Raw genomic sequence first — 22,996 nt, forward strand, 5'->3', positions numbered from 1 at the left:
TGTCCCTCTGAAACTGCTGATTTCTATTCCAACCTTTGAATTGTTGCGTCTGTATTTATGGTTTCTCAGTGTCAGTAGATCGTCTGCTTTCCCTGTTTGCTTCCTTATTTCACAGCAATGAAACAACATCGAGTCTCCAAGACTTAATGACATTACAGTGAAAGTCAGACCACCAGTCTTCTGTTTCGCTGCCTGTATTTCAGTTCTCTTCTTCTTTAGCACAAAACTACAGCTGCAGTAAAACTGTAGCTGCAGAAACACGCAGCGACTCCATGAGCCAAGCAAATTAAGAAATGTTTCAACCAAAAGCTTCAGAAACATTTTCACAGCATTTCCAAAGCGCCAGTGATTGTGGCTGCGGCTGGACGGAGTGTGACGTTTTGTCTGCTTCCTCCTTTTTCTCGCTCTGCAGATAAAAGAGCAAAAGTCGAAGCAGAAACAGCAGAAGAGAGAAGAACAGAGCATGGCTGAGAGGATGATTGCTTCTGAAAGTGGTAAGCAGCCAACATTTACAGTCTCTTAGTTGCCTGTGTAGTTACTATGGGATGTCGGATAGAGGCCAGCACTCAAGTCTTTCTCTCCCTTTCAGCCATTTTGTTTTCTGTGTGTTTGGCTCTCGCTCTCCTTCAGTTGCTCCACATCTTCTGTTATTTAAAGGAGATGAAGAAACTACCGACGCTCCAACAACCATGAACTGGTTGTTGGAGTAACTGGTGGAGTTAAATCTGGACTTTGACTAGACCAACTTAATATTTGAACATGTTTTGACGTAAACCATTCCAGTGAGACAAAAGTTGTGACCTGATCACTTTCTTCAGCTTGTCTTCTGTCTTTGTGGGGAACTGCGTCCGTCCTGACCTTTAAATCCTCCCCAGGTCAGATTGATAGAGTTCACCACTAATCGTTAACGATTGCTGGTCTCATTTTGTTGAGTTCTGCAGTGGAGCTCACATTTCTGAGAACCCTGCAGGTGAGGTGAACTGGGCTCGTTATCCACCAGCTCTTTGTTTGGGCTCAACGGGAGACTGAATTTTTCCTCTGGTCGAGTGCTGAGCTGCTGCTGCTGCTGGTACTGCTGCTGCTGGTGCTGCTGCTGCTGCTGCTGGTACTGCTGCTGCAGCTGCTGCTGCAGCTGCTGCTGCTGCTGCTGCTGCTGCTGGTGCTGCTGCTGGTGTTGCTGCTGCAGCTGCTGCTGCTGCTGCAGCTGCTGCTGCTGCTGCTGCTGCTGGTACTGCTGCTGCAGCTGCTGCTGCTGTGTGTGTTTGGAAGCCCGGGTCACCAACAGCACACACACAGAACTGTTACAAACCATCATTTTATTAAGACAAATCCTGAATTATTCTTTGCATTTCTTTGTGTTGGTTTTTCTCATGAAGTGTTATGGAAAAGTTTGGTCCACTTCGGGGTTCTGACTGACCTGTGAACCGACCCGAATGTCTCTGTGGTCGTCATGGTTCATGATTGTGATTTTGTGTTGGATCAAAAGGTTCAGTTGAAGCTAACAGCAAATCAAACCTCAAATCAAACACCTGCTTTTCATCCTATTGTCATCCAAAGAGCCCTGCTAATTCAAATGAAAATATTTTTGTGATTTTCTGATTAAACATCCAGCTCTCTGTCAGGAGCTGAACTTTTTCCACTCAAAGCTCCTCAGATGTAATTATCTTTGCTCATATGTTCCGTTCTAATTTTCCATCAGTTTTATTGTTAATTTAGCTCCAGAGAAAATGCGGAATGTGCTGCAGCATTATCATGTGTTGAAATGTCAGGTTTCTTCTGAACAGCAGTGCATGCTGGGTAGGCAGCCTGGCGCTCGCTGGACTTTGTGTTTTGCTCAGTTGGTCCTCCATGGATCTCACCTTCCAGCGTTGTTTGCGTTGAGGTGAAGCTCAGCTGCACTTTGAGCTGCTTCGTTGTACAACCTCTACATCTGAGCCTGAAATGCCACTTTCATGCACCTTTCTCTGCAATTTTATGGATTTTTTAGCTCAAGAAAGGAAGCTGTGCAGACATCAATCGGCCTGTTCTGTGTTCGGTCACCGTGACGTGACTCCTTGCATCTACTGTATATTTCAGCTTGGGGCTTCCTTGCTAACCTTCAGTCCATCCCTCCGTTATCTGAGGCTGCAGCCTGAGCAGAGACGCCTTTTCCTCCCCAGACGTTCCCAGATCAGAACCAGAGTTCCTCCCTCTGGGTCTCTGCTCCTCACCATGGAGGCGTCCCAATCCGGTAAACCCGCTGGGAGCCGGATGACGCTACCCAGAGGTCATGACCTTAGACGAGGATGGAGACGTGATCAGTAGATGAATTCGTCCTGACCACGCCCCCTCTTTGCCACGCCCCAGTGTTTCTTGGCTCCACCCACTTTGCAGAGATTTTCTCCATTTATGAGGGGCGGGGCCATGTCTTCACATAGAGATTAGTCATATTTAATACGTTGTTCTTCAGATTAAGTATGAAGTGTTTTCCTGAGCTGAAATCAGCAGCTTTATGACCATGTCAGTCTGTTTTTTAGAACTTTGTTTGATCTCAGACCTGCACCTGGACTCATTGATCTCATGCAGAGTCTTTGGCTCTGTGTGCTCCAGCTCACTGCAGCAATGTTGAGTCAGATTCTCCCCCACTGACACTCTGTGACCTTTCACCCTTTATTTAAAGTTTGCAGCAGCGCATCCAGGAAAAAAGCATTTTAAAACTGCAGGAAATGTGGCCGCATCATAAACAAATGGTTCTGGACACAGTCACACAAAAAGGTGCGGCGAAGTTTGCAGTGATTCCATGAAGTGCAGGAGCTTCTAAAGAAAGCTTCATAAATAATTCACAGTCATGGATTTCAGATACTGTGTGTTTCCCGCTTGAGTTGTGTAGAGAACGTGGTTTGCAGGTGTCTATACGTCGCTGCAGCGTTTCATATAACAATCAGTTCAAGGAGAGTTTCAGGGACACGTTTCAGTTTTTATTGTGTATTTAAATCATGTTTGAGGTGAAGGAACAGTGTTTTTATTCTAAAAGTTTCTGAAATCATCTTTTTCTTAATTTTCATAACTCTGACTTCCATCCAAGTACAGCAGGAGGTCACCAGTTCTTTCATTAGTTGGCTTGACCCCTTGAATCCGAGTCTGATCTGATCCCTCATTAATTCTGCCTCTTAGTGCTTCCTGAAATATCAGGGGATAAGTTGGTTTAAGGAAGGAAGCCATGACAGATACATTCACAATTTGACACTAATAAGACATGACTGAGGCAAAGGTGGTTGCAACTGAATATCCTGAGGCCTGGTCTTCACAAATGAGTAATACAATTTGTTTGAGTGGATGTTATGTTGACTTACTGTGAGTTCTGTAGTAATAAAGTCTGATTTCTTCAATTCATTATTACTCCACAGAACAATGTTCACATATTACTTTTCTGTTCATCATATGACATAATAATACATTTTAATACCACAAAAATGCAATTCATTGCAGTAATCCAATGAAAATACCTCATGTATTATTTAAATTCATTAGAGCAGCAGAGAACAGGCAGCCTTTCCTGGGATTGTGTAGCAAGAGGAACATGAGATCAGAGCTAACAATGCTAACCAGCTAATCACCTCCATGCGCTTCATGCTCCATATTCATGTCGTCTGCAGATCCTGAAGCAGGACAGTGGAAGTGGACCAGTAGAAACGAAATATTAATGTTTCTGTAGGAAACACGGCCACAACCTTCTGACCAATCACAGAGCTCTGTGATTGCCCCTGTTGCTGTAGCTTAGCGTGTCTGTACCTTAGCGTCGCTGTAGCTTAGAGTGTCTGTAGCTTAGCGATGCTGTAGCTTAGCATGTCTGTAGCTTAGCGTCGCTGTAGCTTAGCCCATTGTAGCTTAGCGTCGCTGTAGCTTTGCCCCGCTGTAGCTTAGCGTGTCTGTAGCTTAGCGTCGCTGTAGCTTTGCCCCGCTGTAGCTTAGCATGTCTGTAGCTTAGCGTCGCTGTAGCTTTGCCCCGCTGTAGCTTTGCCCCGCTGTAGCTTAGCGTGTCTGTACCTTAGCGTCGCTGTAGCTTAGCGTGACTACAACTTAGAGTCATTGTAGCGTAGCGTCGCTATAGCGCAGTGCTGCTGTTGCTTAGCTCCATGCATTGGCAGTGTTCCCAAAATTATCAAGCTTAATCTTATGAAATGATTTCTTTACAGAAATTTATGTGGTAATGTGTGCCATGATCAAAGCAACTTAGGCCCCTCCAGCTGAATATTAGCTTTTATTGTGGAAAGAGAGCCTGCTGTTGATGAAAACCAGTCCTGATGGAAGCAGAACCAGAACAGCTGAACAGTCCTCCGATGCATTTACATTTCACTGACATTCTGAGAGCAAATCCTTCATTTCTGAAGTCGATTCCAGAATTCAAGCAACAAAAGATTCTCCTGACAGGAGGTTTTATTCACAAGTCAAACTTTGCCTGCAGGTGCCGAAGCTTTTGTCAGATTTTAGATTGCATGCATCACTTTATGATTTTGTGTTCGTGTGGGGGCGCAGACTTTTGTGACATGCACACGTGTGTCGGGGTGTGTGTGTGTGTGTGTGTCTGTGTGTGTGTGTGCGTGTGTGTGTGTGTCGGTGTGTGTGCGCGCGTGTGTGTGTGTGCGTGCGTGTGTGTGCGTGCGTGCGTGTGTGTGTGCGTGTGTGTGTGTGTCGGTGTGTGTGTGCGCGCGTGTGTGTGTGTGTGCGTGTGTGTGTGTGTGTGTGTGTGTGCGTGCGTGCGTGCGTGTGTGTGCGTGCGTGTGTGTGTGTGTCGGTGTGTGTGTGTGTGTGTTTGTGTGTGTTTGAATGCTCAGACTGAAATGAAAGTGGCATGGTTGTGGAGAAGGATGCATCTCATTTTCAGAACGATAAAGAAAAGCAGCAGAGGTGAAGCTGTGTTAAGAGTCTGCAGACAGATAATGTCATTTTTTTTCCGTCTCAACATTTAATCTGAGCATCGCAGCGACTCGTGGGAGGAGCTATCCAAGGCTGGCGTTTTGTTTCATTCCAGTTACCATCTGATGTTATTTTGATGCTTCCAGACGTCGGTGAAGCTGCTGATCGTTCAGCTGCTGTTTCTACTCACTTCTTCTTTCTAACCTCTAACATCAGTTCAGAAGATCGAAGCAGAGATTAAATCCAGCATCCAAGGCAGCAACAGTATTATTGTGTATAGCTGGAGCCCGTTGCATCATGGATGTTGAGTTTTTTGGAGTCAGTTCAACTGAAGCAGAATGAATATTATATAGTATAAATGTCAGTTTTCCATTGAATGAAGCGACCAGGAGATTTATGCGATTCACTCTTCTGACTTTTATTGAAAATCAACTCTGAGGCTAATCTGTAACTTTACCAGTGATTGAATAAATACTGATTTTATTAGCAGACTGAGTGACAGCTAAAGCTCTTCAAACTTTCTTATAAACATGTTTATGACTCTGGAACGAATCTCTGACCATGTTAAATATAAAAACTACCTAAAAAAGATCAAAAGGAGACAATAAAAATGATGAATATTGTTTGTCATAATTTCCCCTAAAACTTTAGAAAGTCACATCTAGAAACATGAAACTTTCACTGTAACTTAATACTCAAAACTGTTGAGATGTTTGCAAATTCCTGGTTTATGGTTTAGCTGACAAATTACTTTATGGTTTGCTTTATAAACACGCAACATGTTTACAAATATTAATAATTCAAAGTGGCATTTTGTGTCAAATTCAGTTGTTTAAATAGTTTTTGATTCATTTGGTTCTCAAACATCTGCCAATAAATGTTGCATTGAACTGAGGCAGAATCGTTGATTGACCAGGGGCGGAGCCAGAGGGGGGGGGGCACTGCCCCCCCCTGATATCTGATTGGCCCCCCAATTTAAGAGTCTATCTCAGCCACTGATCGTGACTCTAGTAGAGAAAAATCCTGTTTGAAGAAAATGAGAAAATGTTGAGCTGGTTTTCTGCTAACAGGTTTTCTGCATTGTTCTGTACTGGTCCGAATGGCATTAGGCCCGGTTCTGAATGTCTTTGTTCAGGACGGAGAACCTTCTCCTACCAGCTCTCCCCAGGTAAACGGGATTAATTCACTTAGCACGCTGCATAAGTCAAAGCCTGCTGCATCCTATTAACTTAATTATGTTTGGGCCAAACATTACTTGTACTCTGACGTTCTTAATCAGCCCTTATCGTTTAATGTCAAGCAAACATTTAATTCTAATTAAAAGGCGGACGGATCAAATTGTGGCCTTTATTCTAACAGTCTTCATATTCCTCTGTTCATTTCTGCAGACAGAAGGTTACTAGTCATGATGCATGTTTTCATGTTTTCCCATGTAAATTATCATCTGCCATCTTTCCCATGTGACAGAAAACTGTCAGGCTTTTAAAGCAGCTAAAGCAGCAAATGCTCTGCTTCTTGCAGCTGCATGAAGAACATGGTTTGTATTTTTAACTCTTGTTGTGCTTTTTTTCCTCTCCCCAATGAAGTGGTACATTTCCCCAGCATCAATTGGCCATGGTATTATTAGATCTGCTGCTCACTCTGAGGTATGAAAGTGAAAAATAATCTATGTGAATGAGGAAGGTAGTGACAGAGCAGCGAGGCGCAGCGGGAAGCACGGCCGCCGTTTCATGCACACAGAAAGCCGAGCCGGAGAAGGAAGCCTGCAAACAGCTGATAAACACAGCCAGACTGGATTCAGACCTCATTAGGATTTATGATGAATGGGATCCAACTGCAAGGTGGATTCTACCTCTGGTTGCTTAGACAACTGAACATTCCTGAAGCACATCGTGGGTTAATGCTACTGTTTTATAATGCTGATATAATTAGATTTATTGTTGCATTGTTGCCTTACAGGCTGGAAGGTCCTGAGTTCGGATCCCAGCCTGGAGTCTTTCTGCAGACGGTCTGAAAGGTTTCCTCTGCTCTCTTGGCTTCTCTCTTCTCTCTGGGTACTCTGCTTCCTCCCACAAACCGACCCCAGATGGGTTAATAACCACAGAGGAAATTATCATCTAAAACCTTTAAATATAAAAACACTCATTAATTTATCATTATATAATCAAAAAAAGAAAGTTTGCCTGACTCATCTTTCAGAGGTTTGGTCAGATTTTCCAGACGAATCGTTTCTTATCTGGAAAATCTTCCTGACTTTGTGGTCATGAAGCTGCAGACAGGAAACCGGCAGTGATCAGATGTTTGGGCCTTGATAGAGAAATCCACCCAGCAGGTCAGGAATGATCAGGAAGAAGCAGGATTTGGTGACTGGGAGCATCATCATCACCAGAAAGCCTTTATCAGGCATTTGGTAATAAAGAAAATATCATGAGATCTTAAATGTCAGATTCAACATTTTGACCGTCGTAGTGAAGAACCAGGCAGTGCAGCGCCGTTAGCTTTGTGTGCTAATTAGGATAAACTGGTTGAACTTCAGCAGGCAGAGGTTAAGCTGAAAGTCAAGATGCAGATCTTAGCGCCGCGAGTCCATCATCACAGTAACGGGTCGGGAGTTAAATACCCGACTTCACTCTGAGCTGCTCCTCAGTTTATCGTTTATTCTACAAATAGGTGGAAATGCTGAGCATTAACGCTACAATGTGCTACAGAAAGAACCAGCTTTATGGCTGGAAACACAACAGAGGGATGCTTTGGGAAATAAGGATGAATAAATGTGTTTGGCTGAGGGGAACATTAGAAGGACAACAAACAGATTCATTGAATTTGATCCAGAATCAGTCAAACTTTGCATTGGACACTATGACCATGCAATCAACATTTCCTATGCTTTTTGTATTACAAATTGGTTTAAATTCTACACATAAAGAAAAAAATAAAATCAGAAAAGAAACGACAAAGAATAATATCAGGCAGAGATAATGAGACCAAAACCAAAAAGCAGCATTTCTTTATTTTCAGAATCAAACTGTAATTCATCCTGCATTCCTGAGCTGATGCACAACAAAGAGCATTTCTGAGCAAAACTGAACCATGAGGTTAATGTTCCATGTTTGGTTTCAGGATTTATCAATGTAAACAAGAATTTCTCAGTTTAATCTGGATTAAACTCAACAATGACTCTCTCACCTCTGCCTGCTCAGCGCTTAACCCTGGTTAAGGTTGCCGGTTTGCTGCAGCCGCGCTAACGGCAGAGAAACAACCAAACATTGAAGGATAACAGTTTCCCTGCCGCCATCGGTGGTCGAGCTAACTGGCCTTAGCATTCTCGGCTGGCTCTGCTGTGGGGGAGGAGCAGCAACGCTCTAAGTAATTGGCTGCACTAAGCCCCTCCCCCCGGCTCTGATTCTTTGGTTTTTTTACTGGATGCAGTGTATTTCTGCAGGTGGCAGTTGGGCCTCAAGCAGGAGGCAGAGGCATTTTGTTTCAGTTTGAACAAATATGTAGGAACATATTTCTATAAATTACCTGCTGCAGCTTTAATTTGCGTTGGAGTTTTGATGCTGAGTTCAGACGTTCTTCCATCCTCCACTGATCCGCCACCTTCCCGCTGACTGTCTCCTCCACCGTTTGTGATGCGTCTGCCGGCTGTTAATGAGAGCCGCTTCACATGAAAGCATCCGAGGCCTTGAAGGAAACGGAGTTCTGACCGTTCACGAAGGCAGCGCCGGATAAAAGGCCAGAGTGTTTATTAGATGTTACTGTTGGAAGCTTTGTCCTCTCAGACAACCAGCAATTACAGCAGCCTGTAATAACAGGGTGCATTATGGGAAGCTGAGGGTCCACTCCCTCTGGCTTTCTGTTGTTTGTTTGATTTTTTTGTTGCTTGTTTGTAGTTTCTGTTGCTGTTTCTTCTCACAGGAAATTTGAGTTTTCTAATTAAATCTTAGAAGGGGAAGCAGGGATAAATCATCTCAGTCCTCCAACTGTGAGCGACGATCGCAAACCCATCTTTAATTTATGTCTGCTGCATTATTTACGGATCCCATGATGTGTTGCCCGAGGTTTTTCCTCCAGGCGTTTGGTCTGCAAAGTATTTCTGAAATTGGGACTAGAAATTGAGCCTGGTCATGGAATATGTTGACAGAATGCCTTTAGAAATCATCATCCTCTCAAAGGTATGTACTTTGACTGGGCCATTGAATGGATGGTCGTTCATTTGCAGCTCTAGATGGGTTTGATTGGTTTTGCTTCACAGTTAAACAGCATCAGAAGGAAAGTTGGATTTTATTCAGTGGATTTAATATAAAACACAAAATATGCATCAGGCTGTTTACTGCACTATTTAAGAAAAAGTAAGAAAATTATGCAGGTTTTTCTTCCAATTCACAATCATGTGTTTGGTCTATTATTTGAATTCAGATAAAATGCTTTGAGGTTTGTTTTAATGAGATCAAACATGAAAACTTAACTGGACATGAATCTTTTCTCATTGTTAACTGACTGAATAATCTCCTCTGAACGTTTGTTTAGAGCAGAAACAGACGATAAGCTCTGAGGGTAGATGGGAGAAATATCCGCATGTCAGTGCTGCTGACATGCAGAACTGGATCTTTAATGTGCAGCCATGCATCTCTAACCCGCTGAACGTTACAGAACCTTCTGAACGCTGAAGCCGTGCCTGGAAGTACGGCGTGGCTCAGCAGGTGTGACTGGAAAGGAAATTCCAGATTTGAAGGAAGAAATACAGAGAAAAAATAAATATTTCATGCAAGATTTTCCTCACAACTCAGATGAAAGTAGGTGGGAAACAGATGAGTGGCTGTGTGAGATCTGGAAGAGGCTGGTGCAGCGTGAAGTGGCAGGGGAGTTTCCTCCTGCTGGGGGTGACTGTATGGAGATTAAAGGCAAATTCCTTAAAATCAAACTGAACTGTAAACCAACTGTGGAGGAACCGCCTGGCTGAGCCGTCAGCACCAAACTGAAACATGAAATACATCAAATAACAGCCATAAGTTAAACCATCATATCAGAGCTGATTACATCTAGAAAAGCTGGACTTTCTCACAAAAAACAAAACTGAGCTCAAATGAAACAAAATTAAAATGATTCATTTTGATGACCTGTCTCGGTTGGACCAGCCTGTCGCTGATGTTTATGAATTATGATCAAATTAATGAATCATTTCTACATGCTACTCCTGAAAACATCAAACATTGTGGTTTTACATGAACTGACTGAATCATCCATCTATTGGTTCTATCTGCTGGTCCAGAGACACACACACAGAGACACACACACACACAGAGACACACACACACACAGAGACACACACACACAGAGACACACACAGAGACACACACACACACAGAGACACACACACACAGAGACACACACAGAGACACACACACACACACACAGAGACACACACACACACAGACACACACACACCTACACACACACACAGAGACACACACACACAGAGAGACACACACACACAGAGACACACACACACACACCCAGAGACACACACACACACAGACACACACACACAGAGACACACACACACACAGAGACACACACACACACACAGACACACACACACAGAGACACACACACACACAGAGACACACACACACACACAGAGACACACACACACACACACACAGAGACACACACACAGACACACACACACAGAGACACACACACACACAGACACACACACACAGACACACACACACAGAGACACACACACACACAGAGACACACACACACACAGAGACACACACACACACACACAGAGACACACACACACACACACAGAGACACACACACACACACAGAGACACACACACACACAGAGACACACACACAGACACACACACACAGAGACACACACACACACACACACACAGACACACACACACAGAGACACACACACACAGACACACACACACACACACACAGAGACACACACACAGACACACACACACACAGAGACACACACACACACACACACACAGAGACACACACACACACAGAGACACACACACACACAGAGACACACACACAGACACACACACACACAGAGACACACACACACACACACACAGAGACACACACACACACACAGAGACACACACACACAGAGACACACACACACAGAGACACACACACACACAGAGACACACAAACAGAGACAACTGAAAACAGTCAGAGAGAAACACAGGCTGGGATTTGAACCCAGAACCTTCAGGGCAGCAGTGCTTCATTTTACAGCCAACTCACAACTTATGTCCCAAATTAAATATACAAATATTGTCATTCTGAGTAGAAAATGAACATTTTTTAAAAATAAATAAAAGCAGTGTGTTCAGACCATGGATTACGCAGCTTTTAGATTCTGTGCACCACAAATCTAAACTTCCAGGAAACTGCAAACAGCCGAAACCCTGAGTGGCTTTGAATCTGGACTAAAAGCAGCTTAGAAACATAATCATTGGAAAATGAAGGATAGCACTTGACTACACGTCTCATCTCTCCACAGAGGAACCATGTGTCCGTCTCTCTGCTGCTGCTCAACTTTTGCAGTTTGGTGCAATTAATGAATTCATTCAGCATAATGTTTCTGATTTTGAAGGAAGCCACATTGCATTGTGGGATTGTGTTGGTTGAAATGAACTGTCTCCACCATCAGCTCCTCTTCCTGTGGACGGACTCATCAATTCACTGGCAAATTTATGATGCAGGTAGCGCATAAGAGGACATTTTATGTGTTCATTTGGGAGTGAAAATGGCCGTGAGTGATAGGCTGTGTGAGGGAGAGTTATTTTAATGCCTGACTGAAGGTGATCCTGACCCTCATGTGGGCTGCAAAGACGGTTAAACGCCTTGCAGTGCAGCATAAGTATACACAGAAGGTTCAGTGGCTCTGAGGGTATTAGGAGCTGCCAGGCCATTATCGCAGCGAGGAGCTGCCAGGCCATTATCGCTTTGTTGGTACAGGTGATTATGTCTGGCTCATACCGTAAAAATAATGCAGTCCGCCCGTTCTTAACTATATTTCCAGAGTTCCACAACAAGGTGTCTGCTCTATTTCAAGATATGATGCTCGACCAATTTGAGTATAAAATCCAAAAGGCAAACAAGCCCAGAGAGACGAACATTAAATCTATTTCTGTCTTGGGTTTGATAGACAAACACAACAAAAGTTTAAATGCAACGCAGTGAAAAGTAGAAATGAAAGAGCGGCGACCCTCTGCGCAGCAACACATGAGCAAATGTGGCATTTAGAAAGAAGCAATAAATAAGAAAAGGCGACGCATACTCGGATGCAAAGGGTGTGAAGAAATTGGCCATTTGTCAGCCGGGATAAGGTCACTATCTAACTTTCCAAAACCCGAGTAATTGACTGCAGCCGGGAGTCGGAGCTAATGTTAGCGCAAATGAAAAGCTGCAGAATAATAATGATGTCCAAAGCTTTTTATTTCATTTACAAACAACAAAATTCAACTGAGCAATCATAATAATGCATTAAACATCAAAGAGCAACACATTAAAAAAGAAATGACTTCAGCTGCTTTAGTCCAGGCTACCGATGGAAGCTAACCTGTTAGCAGGCTAAGCTACATTTACAGATTACCTGTTTATGAGTCTGTTAATCTGATGTTGGTTTTTAGACTAATTCAAGTTAAATGTCACACTATAAAAAAAAAGGCCTTCTATAAATGTTTAATCTTAATCTCTGCTCATGAGACCAAGTCTGGGTTTAAATAGTTTCTGATATTTTAATAAAACAATTAGACTTTTAGCTTTAACCTTCATGTAGAGACGAGTTTTGTGATGCTCGTCTTGTTGCTGTTTAAAGTCTGAAGGCTCTTTTCACTTATTTCACAAACAGACAAAACTGAAATGTTCTGTCACTGAAATGAAGAAATCTCATCATCTGAACAGAGAATATTACTGAACATGCAGCTTCTGACCTCGGTTCCGATCCGGACTCCAGAAAACGAACGAGGAACTTTTGTTCTGAAAGAAATCCTGCAGGAAGTGAGCAGGATGTGAACAGGAAGTGAGCAGGACATGAACAGGAAGTGAGCAGGAAATGAGCAGGAAGTGAGCAGGATGTGAGCAGGAAGTGAGCAGAATGTGAACAGGAAGTGAGCAGTAAGTGTACAGGAAGTGAGCAGGACGTGAACAGGAAGTGAGCAGGATGTGAGCAGGAGTGAACAGGAAGTGAGCAGAATGTGAACAGGAACTGAGCAGGAAGTGATCTGAGAGTCACATGAACAGCTGAGCTGAAATGCGGTGAATTTTTGACATTTAGCAGAGATTCTTCATTAGGAAAATCCTCAGACTTCCTGTCAGGCTTCTGCCTCAGCAAAACAACACAAAACTGCAAAAATATCAACATATCACAGTAGGCATCACAATATCTGTTTGTGTAATACAGCAGCCATAAATATCTGTATAAATCGAGTCTTTGGTGGGTTATTATATGTAAATGTTACATATCAGTAACATTCAGTATGTGACCCGATGGATGAACTTCATGCTGACAGAAACTGAGTGGCTGGAATAAAGAGAAAGAAAGAAAATATTAATCATACTCAATAGCAGCAATATTCAGCTTGTACATGTTTTAAATTATTCTACGCAGCTGCACATTCCTATCAATCTGAATCCTTTTTAATAACTGCACAATGTTTTCTAATGCTGGAAATTTTCCCTTTACAGCCATTCTGACTTCTGATATTATGCACGTTTTTTTAACTTGAATATTTTTACTGTCACACTTTTATGTTTTCTTCACTTTTAGCGAAACAGTATTATTTCCATGAGGTTTAGTGTTTCCTTGAACCAGAAGCCAGCGGACTGCGTCCCGGCTCAGCGGACCAGAACTGCTCTGCGGCTCGGGTCACAGATTGAACCGTCTGCCTGAAGAGCAGAAACAAACCCTGACCCCTAGTGGTGGGGTTGTCACATCAACTCTGTGTTTCAATTATCTCTGAGGGACAAATGCTGGAACAGGAACTCTGTCAGTGAAGGCAGCTGGTTCCTCTGGTGACTCTTCCTGGTAGTTCTGGGTCAACAGAACCAACTTCCTGTCTGTTGATTCTGCAGGTTCCAGCTGGAAGTTGCTGCTGCTGCTTATAGCCTGAATTAAATGGATGTGTCAGCGCTTCCTTTCAGTCAGACAGAGGAAAGCATGTTTCCTGCACGTTTCCCTGCTGAATGCAGAGCCCAGTTTCTGTGTTGATCCTGCAGCTGCAGCAGTTTGTCACTGTTTTAAATAAAAGAGAGAATCAAAGCAGAGAAAATTACATTTCTATAAATAAAATAACTCTGAAAGAGGTGAGTCTCATAAAACATCCCGGTTTGATTTTGAGTTCATCTAAAAAAAGTCTGTATTTTAAAGCTTTTGGTCGGTTTCTTGGCTTTTGGATGTTAAACATTGACCTTATTTTATTCAACATGTACATTGTAAGATCTGTTCTGAGCTGCTGGGTTTTCTGCTGCCTGTGCATTAGCAGTGGGATTTGTGAGACTTATTGTGACACATTAAGGTCATTTAGCAGAGCAGACAAAAGAAAAAGACGTCCTGTCATTTTTCAGGGCACCGAAATGCCAAGTTTTTCCTGTTGATCAGAGTCTTTATAGGAAAGATTCAATTTGGATAAAAACATCAGATGACGGAGTCGCAGATGGCAGGAACAGGAACCAGAGGGAAACATTTCAGTTCAACTGGATTTTCTCAGCCAGTTTGGATTCATCATAAATCCAGTTTCCATTAGAACTCACCTAATTGGAGAATAACGTCATTTAATCTGAGTCTAACTGCAGAAGGTTGTGGATCAAAGCATATTCATATGTGAGAGTGTCCTAGTCAAAGGTCAGACCTATCGAACTGAGTCTGGCTGTTTCTGTGTTGATGTTGCTGGATGATGCACATCCACTCTGACTGCAGCTGGAGGTTTTTCCTCACTGTTCTGTGAATCCAGGCGACAAGATTCAGACTTTTACCTGTAAAATCTGCACAAAATCTCAACAAAATAAGTGGAAATTTGTTGATTATAAAGGGAGAAAATTCACTTTTTATTCCTGTTATTTTGTCATAATTACAGCATGAAAACATTTTCTGTTTGGTTCACGTGGTTGAAAGATTCACCTGTGTAGTAAATGAGCCTCCAGGTTCTGCTGCTGCTCCTGCAGAACCTGGGCTCTGCGGTTCTGATTGTGTTGTTGGGTCGGTTCTGCTGCTCCTCCTGCAGAACCTGGGCTCTGCGGTCCGGATTGTCGGGTTCGGTTCTGCTGCGGCTGACAGACTTGCTGTCGTTTCTGTATCCGGTCCCGGCTGCACCGTGTCGCCCTGCAGGACTTCAAAAAGTGAGCGTTGGTCGGTTCTCAGGAGGACGATCATCAACGCCAGACATCAAGCTCTTCATGGCACCTTTTATCTCCAAACTGTCGGTTTTAGTCCTGTTTTAATTATTTTAGAAGCTCACTGCCAAAGTTTTTCTGTTCCTGCTGAGCTGCTCTGAATGTTCAAACTGTTCTCAGGTCAAACATCATGCAGACTGCAAGAACATTTTGAGGTGATTCTAAATTATGTCTCCTTAAAACAGAAACTTTCATGTTTTTTTGTCTTATGACCATAAGTTCACATGAAGGTTTCTATTGTGTCTTTTGATACTTGTTTTTTACTTTCCCACTCTTATGTCAGCTCAAATGATGAATGGCCTGATTAAACATGGACATTAAACACAATTAGCGAGCTTGAGTAGGTTCAAACTCTAAAAAAGCATGTGTGACACATCGCTGCGTGTTCCTGTCAGGGAGGATCTCGCTCAGATCAGCGGATCTGGCTGTTTGATTGCTGAGCAGATGGCTGATGAAGAGAAGCATCTTGAGGCTAAATATAAAGAAGGAGAAAAACTCAGAGTCTCGTTTGGCTGCAGCCAGAGAGCCGACCTCTTCCTGTCCAGCAGTCACAGCGCCATCGCCCCACTGCCACCGCCCCACCCTGCCGCCGCCCCACTGCCACCGCCCCGCTGCCACCGCCCCGCTGCCACCGCCCCGCTGCCACTGCCCTGCTGCCACTGCCACCGCCCCGCTGCCTCCGCCCCGCTGCCGCCGCCCCGCTGCCGCCGCCCCGCTGCCACCGCCCCGCTGCCGCCGCCCCACTGCCGTCGCCCCACCCTGCCGCCCCGCCACCGCCCCGCTGCCACCGCCCCACTGCCACGCCCCGCTGCCACCGCCCGCTGCCGCCGCCCCACTGCCACCGCCCCGCTGCCACCGCCCCCTGCCGCCGCCCCACTGCCATCACCCCGCTGCCGTCGCCCCGCTGCCGCCGCCCCACTGCTGTCGCCCCACCCTGCCGCCCTGCTGCCACCGCCCACTGCCGTCGCCCAATGTCGCCCGCCCTTCCGCCCCGCCGCTGCCGCCGCCCCGCTGCCACCACCGCCCACCCTGTGGCCTTCGCTCTGCATGCCACCTTGTTTGGCCAACAATTAGACGAGTTTTCAGGACTTCAGTCCACAATGTCCCTTTACATATCAACTTTTTTTCGAGTCTGATAAAAAATGTTTTCTAAAAGCATGAAATGTGGGTCAGTGGTTTGTCCTCGTCCACTAAATGTCACTTTGGTTAAAGCTGATTGGCTCTTTTGCTTGTTGTCAGTATCAGACATTTTAGTTGAAAGGTTGTGGTTATTTATAGATGTTGCAGATTCCTGATTTCAGATTTTATTAGCAACACAAATACGTGTTAAAAGTACCGGTTCTGAGTGAGTCGGGGCGTCACAGGGAAACAGACTCAGACCATTTGGACTTTTTCACATATTGAACTTCACCCACAAAATTCAGCGAGTTTAACTGAGGTGATTTTGTGGGATCACAGAATTAGTGTGGATTAAGTGTCTGCACTAACAGGATCTGGAAGGTCAGGAGTTTAAGGTTCATGTCTCTTTCTGAGTCGATGCTTTGGACCATCTGCAGGTTCTGCACAAAGACCCGACTCCAAGGCTTTAAAAGCTCATTTCTTTTTGGTCATGTTCAATAACAACCAGAAAAAGCACAATGAAGAGCCTCACTATATACTGAAATTACTTGTAATTTAAACCATAAGAATTCCTGCAATTTCTGTGGGGGAATCCCAGTTGGGAATTCCCCAACAGAAAGATTCTGGACTTGATTCTGGTCCCAGACCGGATTCTGATCCAGACCGGATTACTGGTCCAGACTCTGCACTGGGACCCAAGTGTTTTATTATCTGGTGAACTGCTGTATTTTGGAGCAATGGATGGATGTTCTTAATGTGAGCTGATGTTTGCTAACAGCTTAGCTCCAGGAGATACGAAATAATAAAATGAGGTTTTGATATATTTGGTTTGGATAAAACCAGCTGGTAGGAAAACGGCGTCCTGTCAGCTGGTCGCTGATGTAAAAGTGTGTTCATTCTGTGACTCCAGCCTGATAAGAAGGATAATGTTGATGGCGTGGCAATGTGCTTTGCTGGATTTCACGTAATTGGACACAGGAGGGGCTGACAGGCAATTACATGGGATGAAAAGTGATAATAAAACTAATACAAAGAGGATCTTCAGATATGCATTGACGTGTCCGGACAATTCTAACAGCCCAGCTTCCTGAATGGAGATTGAGGCTTCCAGCCGGCGTTAGCTTCCAGCCCCAGGATTAATGTCTTGATAACGTGGCGAGCGCGCTCGGCTCAACACATATTGTGCTGACAGCAGGAAGACGTGTGAGCCAGTTAAAGTAGTTTGACGAATCTGGTGACAAAGAATATTTTATTTTATTTATCTGACTCCTCTGCTTTGCATTGCTGCTTGCATTGCTGCTGTTCATTACGGCGCTGACGGCTCACGCCGCGGCGCGTTGATTGTGGGGAACGGGCGGGAACGTTTCCCGCTCCACATTTCCATTCATTGTAAAGAGCAATCCTGTCGCATCAGCGCTGATGGAGAGGAGAGGAAAACACAGCGAGCCAAACGTGTTTCTTGTCCTCTCTGTATTGATTCAAGAATAATTAGCTGCAGCCGAGCCGATCTCCACCGGGCAGGACGCCGTCTGACGCCTGACATTTCTACTGAATTCAACGATTCGAGTCTCCAGTAATCTATATGGCAGATTGTCATCTGGTGTGCTCTGACCTCTGACCTGGCTCCAGCATCTTCAGGTTTATTCTGCTCAACTTTTTAATGTGTTTTTATGGAATAAGTCTGCAACCTTCACACCCAGAGCCTTTTCACCTCCGACATAAAACTCTTTCAATGCTGCAAATCTTTCAAAAAGAAGGATCCTTCACAGTCGCGGCAGGCGACTGTGAAGGATCCTATAGGGCAGCAGTTCTGCGTTAGGCCAGGATGTGGCGCTGTAGCGTTAGCTTCCCTCTGCTGCTGGAGGCCAGTTACACCAAATGTCATGAGGAAGAAGTTAAAGACTGAAAGTAATCATCTCTGCTGTGAGACGCCGGGCCGACCACAGAACCAGGAACAGACAGAACCACTGATCCGTTACTCACTGAGCGGCCTGGACTCCAGCAGAGAACCATAGAAACAAAAGATGCTGAATCTTTGACTTGCAGGTCACAGAGACTCTCAGTTGTTCCTGCTTTAGTTTAAACTTGTTGGCACTGAAAAGTTTCCACACGAGTTTGTTACGTCACTAAGAAACAGCGACTGCAGTTTCACAGGAAGCATGAAGATCAGTGACGCATCATCTTCAGTATTATTGCCAATAAAATCATTTTTCTGTCAGGTTAGCATTGCTAACAGCCGTTAGCCCATATTATAGATTATAGATTATATGATATAGATAATGATATTATGAGCCTGCCTCATTGTTCAGATTCTTAACGTGTGAAATAAATAAATCACTGTGGAGAGAATCTGAGTTTCACTTTTTCAAACACATGAAATCTATTTTAGAGCAGGTGCTAATGGACCCGTATTACACCAGAACCGCTGGAGTTCTGTGGATGTTTGGACGGTTCCGTCCCTCTGGGTCGACACTTACATTGATGTTTTTTGTTAGAAACCGTCAGGCGTCGCTATTGATCTGAGCTCATAATCCATTACAGGCCATTTGCTATTGTGTGCCGTCTGCATGGAGAGCAGAGGTCTCGCTTGCAGTCGATAATTTTAGAACCGCTGGTGAAAATCAAGTCAGATTCGTGTCAATATTTGTAAAATATTTCACAGTGCATTGTTTCCAGATCAATAGCTTTAAGTCTTTATCCTGATCGAATCGCTCAGACTGGAGGAACCAAAGCAGAAAAGATCACAAAACTGATCGAGATCTTAAATATTCAGCTGCAACAGACAGAAGATGATTTATGAATTGCAGTTTGATAGTCAGAGCTGAACTGTAGGGAACTTTTCCTGCTCCTCCTTGACTTTTAACTTTGTGAGAAAAACGTTCAAACAGTTGAATCGATAACAATTTAAGTCAACAGTCTTGTCACTTCCTTCTTCATCTCCCTGCTCCGCCTGCAACCCGGTGGCAATTTTCTGTGTGACATTGCTCTGATGGGACAACAATGGCGGCTAGGACAAATGGCTTCTGGGGGAAGAGATGGGGAGTTTTGATCAGACAGCAGCTCCTCCCACAGCCATCTTCGCTAAGTCTCATTTGCAACCGTCTCCCACGGTCCCATAACAAATCTGGGAGAAAACACCAGCAGGTTTACAAACTCATCATGATCCTTTTGGATGCATTTGCTTTGTTTCCAAGGTTTTTATCATCATACAGAAAAATGACTTTAGTTCTGAGAAAAAAATAAGATCTGGTGATTATAATTATGACGTAACATCAGTAAAGAAGGACATTTTATACCAGTGCACCAGGGTCTGGGCTCCTGAGCAGAATTACTGCATCCATGCAGCGTGACACGGAGGCAGCAATGGAGGTTCTGCTGAAGAGTAATGGAGGTCCAGTTTTGCTTCAGTAACTTCCAGCTCATCTGCATGTGGTTCTGGTCTCGTGGTTCTGGTCTCTCGTGGTTCTGGTCTCTCGTGGTTCTGGTCTTTCATGGTTCTGGTCTCATGGTTCTGATCTCTCGTGGTTCTGGTCTCGTTGGGTTCTGGTCTCATGGTTCTGGTCTCATGGTTCTGGTCTCTCATGGTTTTGGTCTCATGTTTCTGGTCTCTCGTGGTTCTGGTCTCTCGTGGTTCTGGTCTCTCATGGTTCTGGTCTCATGGTTCTGGTCTCGTGGTTCTGGTCTCATGTGGTCTCATGGTCTCTCTCTCATGTTCTGGTCTCTCATGGTTCTGATCTCTCGTGGTTCTGGTCATTGTTCTGGTCTCTCATGGTTCTGGTCTCATGGTTCTGGTCTCATGGTTCTGGTCTCTCATGGTTCTGGTCTCTCGTGGTTCTGGTCTCTCATGGTTCTGGTCTCTCGTGGTTCTGGTCTCTCATGGTTGTGGTCTCGTGGTTCTGGTCTCGTGGTTCTGGTCTCTCGTGGTTCTGGTCTCTCATGGTTCTGGTCTCATGGTTCTGGTCTCTCATGGTTCTGGTCTCTCATGGTTCTGGTCTCTCATGGTTTTGGTCTCTTATGGTTCTGGTCTCTCATGGTTCTGGTCTCTCGTGGTTCTGGTCTCTCGTGGTTCTGGTCTCTCATGGTTCTGGTCTCTCATGGTTCTGGTCTCTCATGGTTCTGGTCTCTCATGGTTCTGGTCTCATGGTGATCTGGACGTCGGCGCGCTGACGCAGCCATTTCCTCTTCTGTCCAGGAAGTCGCTGCTGCCGCTTCCTGTTCAGGGAACCAGACAGTCACATCCTGGATGCATGGTGGGCTGCTTGTTCAGACTCTAAAGGCTTTTGTGATCCCTGTTTTTTTTCCTTCCATTCAACTTTCCACATATAGTTGGATGTAGCACTGAGTGAACATTTGACACATCGACCGTCTTCTCTATGATTTGTGTGGACATATATCTATATGAAATTAATCTCATGCTAATGTATTGGTCTGTATTACTATTTGCACAATAATAATTCCAACAGTAAATCAGAATGATTTAAAAACATTAGTTTCTGGCAAAGGAACATTTTTGATTCTGCTTGAGGTTTAGTTTGAAAAGCTTCTTCAACAGAAGAACACATTATTCTGCAAAATGGCCTCTTTGAGCTCATTTAGAGCTGCTTCTGGTGCTCCTCCATCTTTCATCCCTTGTTTAATAACAGCGAGAAAGAAAGTCAGTAAACAGCTGGCGTCCTTTTCACACGACGGGACTTTGAGGCGTTCTTCCCGTTCGGTCCTTCTCTCTGCCTTCCTCGTTCCGCCGTTTGCTTTCGCCGCATCAATAACATTTGAGGATTCACAAATATTTCATGGCCATGTCTGTGGAAGGATTCCATCAACTTGATTGGATTCCATCAACTTGAGGTGATTTGCATTTCTTAAACTAGGCGAGTGAAATGCATAATGCAACACTGGCAGTGCACTCTGCATAAATCCAGTTGGGCGCATATTTGAGAACCCAACATTTCACGGAAGCCTTTATGTGAGCGCTTGGCTCAGAACAGAGCTAACGGGCTCTTCCTCCACTGATTCACACTGAAAGCTTGAAATTAGAGCATGCATTTTTTACACTACTTTTTATTATCTGCGTGTTGCACATGGCGTTTTTAAAAGCACCTGCTCCAATAGATTGTCATGGCTTCTCTCTAAGCCATGTATGTTATTCTGAGTTGGTAAAGCAGATTGAACTCGGTGGGCTGAATGTGTTCGCTGCCGTTCACTGGCCCTATCTTCACTTTCTGAAGCAGTTTTTCTGGAGAGCAGCATAGATTTGACCATTTCAGTGGACAAGGTTACAGATAAGTCAAAGCTGTGCAGTTCTCCGATTCATTAAAACGCTTTTAACGTAGACCTCTACAGATTAACTGGAAGTGCAGCTTAGTGAACGTAAAAGGACTTTTCCTACTGCATGATGTTTGTACAGTGAATAACAATGAATTCATCACAAGGTAAATGATGACGAGATCTGAAGGATGTTTCTGCTCTGCTGTGGATCTAAATACAATCAGTCGCTTTTATTCATCAGAATGTTGTACAGTCTCATAAATCTGATTATTTACTATAAAAGAACCATTTTGGTGATAAATAAATTTTTAATATCCTTTATGTCTGACCTTGTAAAACAAATCATGTTTAATGATGTTTGACTTTTCTCCATTTTTTCAATTGAATGAAATGATTTTCCATATAAACTTTCACTAGATGTTACTTTCTTGGCGTCAGATCTGATGATGAAAGCTTTTGGGATGAATAAGATGAATAAAGAGCAACTTGTTATTTTGAAAAGCTTCTAATGGAGAAAGTTTCCAGTTTTATCTCAATGATCATGTTATAACATGCAGATATTTCAGAAATGCTGCTGATTTTTTCCACCATCATCTGATTTGTTTCTCCTGTTATTTACAATTTAAAAAATGAAATTTCTTCAGCATCAACATGATGTTTAAACTTGTTTTCCACCGTTTCCTGAATGGCACCTGAAAAGTGTCATTGTTTGTCCTCCTCTATGTTAAGCATGTAGGAGGAGAAACACAAAGACACATTTGCATGCTGCCTATGTCTGTGTTTTGAAGCAGCAACCAGTTGATTCCTTTTGATAATGTTTGCTGTTTGAAGTTTCTCCTCCAAGCGGCAGCAGCTGATCCACTGCTCTGGTTCAGTTTGAAGACACTCCGCCTTTCTACCCTCCTTGCTTTAAGGACAAAGAGACTTTTTTGCTTCCCCAGGCTGCTATCCTGCCAATCAACAATCAGTGATTGAATTAGTGCCAGGTCTGCTAGCTGGCACTTCCGCCGAATGACAGACGGATCCGAACTCGAGATTAGGCGAGTGTGAAGTTCACCCTACTTCAGAGACTCCTGGCATGCATCTCTTTCTGCCGAGCTCTCAAAGGCACCTCAGAGGAGCCTGACAGGGCCCCGAATCGTTCATCCTGTGCAGATGCAAACGACGGCGGATGCCCATCTCTTCCCTCCCAGCGCTCTAGGAAGGTAGAAAAATGTATAGATCCTGCATTTAGGATGCAGGAGCAAATCTCTTTAGGCTACAATGAGTTAGCATGACA

At 44.1% G+C, this 22,996-nt stretch overlaps 1 pseudogene; it reads left to right on the forward strand.

Annotated features, from left to right (window-relative positions):
• Positions 1 to 22,996, forward strand: part of LOC129356835 (leucine-rich repeat and immunoglobulin-like domain-containing nogo receptor-interacting protein 2) — a 150,733-nt pseudogene that overhangs the window by 47,470 nt on the left and 80,267 nt on the right.

The sequence above is a fragment of the Poeciliopsis prolifica genome, unplaced genomic scaffold, assembly GCF_027474105.1.
Source record: "Poeciliopsis prolifica strain line A6 unplaced genomic scaffold, Auburn_PproV2 SCAFFOLD199, whole genome shotgun sequence".
NCBI lineage: Eukaryota > Metazoa > Chordata > Actinopteri > Cyprinodontiformes > Poeciliidae > Poeciliopsis > Poeciliopsis prolifica.